This window comes from Heterocephalus glaber, unplaced genomic scaffold, assembly GCF_053883595.1.
Source record: "Heterocephalus glaber isolate CG9 unplaced genomic scaffold, H.glaber_assembly_v1.0 deba00001760, whole genome shotgun sequence".
NCBI lineage: Eukaryota > Metazoa > Chordata > Mammalia > Rodentia > Bathyergidae > Heterocephalus > Heterocephalus glaber.
In genome coordinates, this window is record NW_028258457.1 from 5114024 (window position 1) to 5121232 (window position 7209).

A 7209-nucleotide genomic window follows, 5' to 3' on the forward strand; every position below is an offset into this window, starting at 1 on the left:
CTAAACCAAACCACAATGAAAGAGAGAAAGGAAGGAAGGAAGAAAAGCTCAAACCAATGACTCACAGGCAAGTTCCAGCGGTGAGCTCTTTGCAGTGCGCTCTTGGTTCCTGGCTAAGCCTCCCTGAGTCTCAGCCTCTGTTTCAGAGACCAACTGAGTATTACCAACCGCGGCTCTTGGGCGGACTGGGGGTGACAGTGTGCCCAGTACACCGTAGGAACTGAACAAGCAGCTCTACTCCTCCCTGAGACCCACGGCAGCTTCTGACCCACACTCAGTGGCCACCATTGCCTCCCTTCAAGCCACGAGCTCCGCCCCTCCAGGTCTCTCAATCCCGGGCTTCGGGCTGAAGTGAGACCATTGTCCCAGCCAGGAATCAGGTGGGTCCAACATGGACGGGCCATGGCTGGATGCCCTCCCCACCCCCTTTGTCCCCCCCAAGTCTCCCCACTGCTTTCTCCATCTCTGACCCCCCCAGTCACCTCTGGATCTCAGTTTCCTCTGTCTTTGTCCGACTCTCTCTCCAGGAGGTGCTGGGAAGCTGGCAATATCTGGGCTGTGTTTTGAAGGATGCATAGGAGTCCCCAGGCAATAGAAGAAACAAGGCTGTGGTGGCCAGAGGGGACGAATGAGCAAAGGGTTGGAGTGCAGAGGAGGAGGGGAGCCAGGCCTAGTCAGGTGGGACCTGGCTTATCCTTCGGACCCCAGGAAGTGGGGTGGGGCTCCAGCCTGCAGGCAGCCCCTCCCCAGAAGTCCTCCTGTCCCTTCGGGGCCCGCACATCCAGGCCAGGAGAGCGGAGGGCCCTGTCCTCTGGCCTGGGCACACACTCGGCACTCCTCAGTGCCCAGCAGTGACAGCGACAAGCCAGTGAAGATCAAAGATCAAAGCCCCCTGGACTGACCTCTGCCCAGAGCTTAGAAGAACGAAGGAAAACAAAACAGTTTCCATTCCATTTCTTCCTCGGGTTCCCTATTGTACCTATGTTGCTCTCAGCCACCATTTGACCCTTTCAACACAGGGAGCCAGCCAGGCATGGTGGTGCACACCTGTTGCCCCAGCTCTCGGGAGGCTGAGGCAGAAGGACCACCTCAAGTCTGTGGCCAGCCTGGGCTCCACAGCCAGATGCTGTCTCAACCCCTACCCCAGAAAAAGAGAAAAATAGGGAGCTAGAAGCCCAGAGAGGCCCAGCACTATGTCCAAGGTCACACAGCCAGACCCTCACCCCCACCCTCCTCTCTCCAAATCCAGCACCCCATGTCGTCCCCAAGATGAGTGCCTGTCCCATCCTGGCTCTCTGAACTCAGAACTCAGCCATCTGCGAGCCTGGGGGCCCCATCCCAGCCTGGGGATGTAGGGTGGGGGTGGGACACAGGCCGGCTGCCTTGCACCAGCTCTCTCTCCTGCATCCCAGGGCTGCAGAGAAGCCAGGCTCCTTCCTTCCGGGGGGTGGGGTGGGAGGGGGTTTTTCCAATCAGAGACGGAGCCTCATTCACAAATCCACACGGCTTGGGCTGATTGTGCCAGGCGCTGCCACACACACACACACACACACACACACACACACACACACGCAAGCACGCACGCACAACAGACCGAGCTGTGGGTGGCCCTTGCTCCAGCCGGGCCTGGGGTGAGCACAGCCCCATCTGGGCTCTCTCTGTCTCTCTCTCTCTGTCACCCTCTTGTCTACACCCCGCACCCTCAGCTGCACCCAGCACCCTCTTCCAAGCCCTCAGAGAACCCATGTGCGGCGCCATGGCAGCCGGAAGCCCGGACTCTCCGGCCCAGTAAGGTGACCAAGAAGGAGCCCCCACCCTGCGCCCACCCGGGCATGGAGGTCCCGGGCCCCCAGGTGTCCGGCAGGCCCGGGGAGACCTCGGTCAAATGGCAGCTGTGCTACAACATGACAGCCAAGATGTGGTGGATGGTGAGTGCCGTGGCCAGCGGGTGGCCCAGGTGGGGACTTCGCGTTCGGGGGCACAGCCAGGTCCTCCTGGGCCGCCGTGCCTGGGCTTCGGTGCCGAGACCCCTCTGGGGCATTTTTGGGGACACCCAGCCCAACACGGGGAGGGGGCAGGCACTTTTCTGTGGCTGGCAGACCGCGAAGGACCCAGATGTGCCCGTTGTGGGTTGGTGAGGACACGGGCTCAGTGGCTCTGATGGGACTGGGACCCTGGGAGGGCTGAGCCAAAGCCCCTGCCCCCAGGACCCGAGATGGGAAGCCCGGGTGCAGGGAGGTCTCTCGGCTACAGGCCGGGAGCAGGAGGTCAGGCTCCGGGCGCCGTGTGACCCCAGCTAAGCCCCTTCCCATCTCTGGAGCTTGGGGCGCAGGGAGGTGGCGTGGGGCCGTGGCCTACTTGGGGTGGCCCCCAAGACAGGGCCCTTTCCGGAAGCTCCCAGGGGTCAGGCCACATGCCCCGGAGCCGGGACCCCGCCGGATGGAGAGAAGCAATTCCGGGTGGCCCCGAGTACAAGGCTGGGCCACACTGGCTCTGAAGCGTGGCTGGAAGGGCTGGGGTCTGAGGCTCTGGTGGCCGACACACGCCTGCCTGTCCCTTCGTCTGTCTATCCGTCCGTCTGTCTGGGAGCTGGGCCGCTGTCCATGTAGAGCCCTGGGAGCTCAGTTCTCAGTGTGGTTCTTGGTGATACGCACCGGGACTGCCCGGCTTGCTGTGCAGCGATGTGATACTGTCTCACCCTCTCTGGCCTGCAGATGCCCCCATCAGGGAAACAGTTTGGGGCCTGGAAATCTGGGGGGGTTGTGGCTGGTGCTGTGTAGCTCCCCAGAGACAGTTAGGTCCTGAGGTGGATGTAGCACCTCATGGCCTCTGGTGACCCCCTCATCACTGTCATTGCTCAGGGTCCTGTGATTTGGGCTGGAGTCGTCAGAAGAAAGAGAAGACTCTTCCAGGCAGAGGGCATGGCAGTGCAAAGGCCCTGAGGCAGGGCAGAGCCCCGTGAAGTGCAGGAACAGTGAGGAGCCCGAGTGGCTTGAGCAGAGGGAGCATGGGGGAGAGAGGGAGGCAGAGAGGGTCAGGGGCCATGTAGGGTCCTGTGGGCTGCAGGGAGGACCTGGGCTTTGGCCCCAGAGCCCTGGAGGGCTGAGGGCTGAAGAGGGACAGGCCTTAGCTTACATGTTTGAAACTCTCTGGGCTTCTCCAGGCAGAGGGTTCACTGGGGCTGACGTGGCAGCCGGCAACTGGGGGAAGCTGGGGCAGTGTCCAGATGGGCAGTGAGGGGCCTTGGAAGGAAGTGGGTGGGTTTCAGAGGAAGAGCGGCTGTGACTTGGCTGCAAAACCAAAACCCAGAGAAGTGGCTGAGCTGCTAAAGTCACACAGCTGGGATAGGACAGAGCTGGAAAGTAAGAAGAGGCCAGAGGTCAGAGGCAAGAGTGGCTACTCTGTCCCCTGTCTCCGGGGTTTTGAGAGTTGAGTAGAGCCAACACTGTGACACTTCTGCAAAGCCTTGAGGTCCCATCAATAGAGGTGAAAGCCTGAGGACAGAGGAGGTTATGGATCTAGACAGGGTTCTGTCCAGGAGAAGAAAGAGGATGAGAGGGGGCTCAGCTTCCCGTAGAGAGAGAATGAGAGACTCAGGGCTTTAGCCCACAAACAGAGGCCTGGGGAAGAATTAATTCCATTCACCCATCTCTCCTCAACCCTTCCCTGGGGATCCCACAGGATCAGCCCCAGTTCTGCAACCAACAAGCTGAGGCATCAAGACCAAGGCAGGGGTCATCCTTACCCCAGCATGGCCGCCCTTGGGCACGGGAGATGAGGGGCAGGGAGGAGACACCCACAAAGCCCTAGAGCAGAGCCCAGCCAGGATGGGACCAGCTCAGCCTCAGGAAGGGTTTCCTGGGCCAGGGATTTTGCTCAGTGGTTCCAGCACCTGCCACGCAAGCACAAGGTCCTGAGTTTGATCCCCGGTACAAAAAAAAAAGGAATGGACTCTACTCTGCTGTACGAAGTAAAAGGAAGGGTTTCCTTCCCCACCTGGTGGGTAAGGAGGCACCAGCATGGGAAGCACGCAAGCCCTGCTTGGCAGGAATTCAATCCTCTTAGGTGGAAGGGGACCAGGCTGAGGCAGGAGGGCCTCGAGTTTGAGTCCTGCCTGGGCAGTTTATCCAGAACCTGTGTCAAAAGCAACAGGGGACTGGGGTGCAACTCAGCGGTGAGCGCTTGCCTAACGTGTGCTAGGGCCCTGGCTTCCATCCCCAGCACTGCCAAGAGTAAAAATACAGTAAATTTCAAAACCCCAAATGAGAAGAAAATGATGAACATAGAATAAGGAATCTTGCTGGGCATGGTGGTGCATGGCTGTCATCTCAGCACTCAGGAGGCTGAGGCAGGAGGGTTGCTTCAAGTTCGAGGCCAGCCTGGTCTACATAGTGAGTTCAAGGTTTCTGTGAACTACACAGCGAGACCCTGTCTCAAAAATAAATTAATAGGGCCGGGGATTTAGCCCAGTGGTTCCGTCACCTGCCTCAAAAATAAATAAATAAAATAAAAATAAGGAATCAAGGGCCGGAGATTTAGCCCAGTGGTTCCATCGCCTGCCTCAAAAATAAATAAATAAAATAAAAATAAGGAATCAAGGGCCGGGGATTTAGCTCAGTGGTTCCGCCATCTGCCCCGCAAGTGCAAGTACCCCAGTTTTATCCCCGGTACCAAAAAAAAGAAAAGAAAGAATCCACATTTTTTTTTTTGGTACTGGGGATCGAATTCAGGTCCTTGCGCTTGCGCAGCAGGCAGCGAAACCACTGAGCCAAATCCCCAGCCCCAAGAAGGAATCTACAGTCACGGATCTAGCATAAATTATGGTGCCCCACTATATCAGGAAAAGATAACATTATTTATTCATTTTGATTTTTTGGTACTGGGGATCGAACTTGGGACCTTGTGCTTTCGAGGCAGGCACCGGAACCACTGAGCTAAATGCCCAGCTAGATAACATTATTTATGACTATTATTTATTTATTTTGGTTTTTCGAGACAGGGCCGCCGCAGGGCCCTCCCGTCTCCAGTGAGCCTGGCCCTGAAGGTCAGGGACAGTGCGCTGGGCATGGAGATAAAGCAAGAGACACTGTGGTTGGGTCCAAGAGGGACTTCCAGGGTTGCCCCTGCTTTGGGTGGGCGCTGTGACGCATTTGCGGTGACCCAGAGAGACCTGGCCCTGCCCTGCCCGGGCCCAAGGCCCAGTGGGAGCAGGCAGGGAGTGGCAAGCAGACACGGAACACACGGGCCAGACAAATGCAGATGGGACCAGGGCTGTGCAGGAGTGAGGAGAGGAGGCTGGAGGGTGTGGAAGGGACCTGTGAGGGACCACAGGTCAGAAGTGGAGGCATGGTCATGCAAAGGCCCTGGGGCAGCACAGAGCCCACAGTGCAGGAACAGCAAGGAGCCATGTGGCTGGAGCAGAGGAAGTGAGGGGCAGACAGGGAGGTGGGGAGGGGACGGGCAGCTATGCAGAGCCCTGTGTGCTGCAGGGAGGACTTGGGGTTTGTGCCCCAGCGTCCTAAGGAGCCATGGAGGGCCATAGTCAGGGAAGGTCTCCCCGTCTGCTGGATCAGTTCCCTGTGCCCATCGAGTGCCACCCGCCACCTCCCCCACTGGGTGCTCGGCGCTGGTCTGGGGGTCGGGGGGTGTTCCGTCTCCCAGCCCCTTGGCCCGCACCCGCCTGGCCGCCGCCCACTCTGCCCACATCAGAGGCGCCGAGGAGCCGGACAGTCTGCTGCAAACCACGGAATGTTTCCCGGAGCGGCCTGGCCTGGAATGCTGCAGTGAGGAGGGGAAGGGCGGGGAGTCGGCGAGACACAGAGCAGTGCCAGGGCGGGGGGCAGCCCGGGCAGCACCGGGTACTGACCGTGGTGGCAAAGGACATGGAATATTGTCATTCTCAAGAGGTTTGGAGCCATGATGCCCCCACTTTGCAGATAGGGACACTGAGGTACGGGGCGGCGGAGGGACCTGTTCATGGCCACACAGCAGGGAAAGGCAAGACCAGGTTCAAGCCTGGACTGAGTGGCTGGGAGCTTGAGGGTCCTAGTAACAGGGCTGGGGGACTCTGAGTGAGTGAATGAATGGAAGGGTGGGTGGATGGATAGATGGATGGGTCAATCCATGGAGGGATGAGTGGATGGATGGATGGAGGGATGGATAGATGGATGAGTGGATGGATGAATGGATAGGTGGGTGGATGGATGGATGGATGGGTGGATGGATGGATGAGTGGATGGATGGATGGGTGGGTAGGTGGATGGAAGGATGGATGGGTGTATGGATGGATGAGTGGATGGATGGATGAGTGGATGGATGGAAGGATGGATGGATGGGTGGGTGGATGGATGAGTGGGTGGATGGATGGATGGATAAGTGGCTGGCTGGCTGGCTGGCTGGTTGGATGGGGCTGGAACAGGTGAGTGCAGTCGACACAGAACTAGTCACCCACAGCGTTCAGGGCAAAGGGCCCCACATGTCCCTGAGCAGCCCTAGGATGGGACAGCAGAGCTTCATGGACTCCAGAAACCTTCCCAGTGGCCTCCGCCCACCCAAGCCCTTTCTGTCCTTTGCCCCCCACCCCATGCCCAGCTCCAGGACCTGATATCCCCCTCCCCCACCCAGACACACACATGGCCCAGTGCTGGGACCCACCGCAGACAAATCAGTGGAAAATTAAAATAGTGCCTATGCTGCTATCGGCTGCCCCAGCTGGGCGGCTTAATGACCCCTTTGTGGGGATTGTTACCAGCTGTAGCGGCTAGGGCGGGGTCAGCGCAGAGCCACCCGGTCTGTGGGGCGGGGTCCCTGGGTCAGGTAGGGAGTGTAGGGAGGCAACAGGCAGGGAAAAGGACGCCCACCAGCTCCCAGGCTGCACCCACCGAGCGCTGCCCTCTGTGACTGCTGCTCCAGGGCCTTTGTCCATGCAACTCCCCAGTGGGTCTTTTCTTCCCCAGGGCAGCTATGTGCCTCCAGTTGGTCCTTTAGCTCTGCGTTTCAATGTCTCCACCTCCAGGAAGTCCCCCCACACTAGGCACGTCCTCCAGCCACTCCCATCACCTCCTCTGCCTGGAGAATCTGCAATGTCTATGGGAGCATTTAGGAAGGAGCTGCCTTGCTGCTCTCCAGCTGTGTACCTGGACAAGGTGCTTGGCCTCTCTGTGCCTCATGGTTGTCACATAGAAAGTAGGATTGCGAATCATCCTGTGC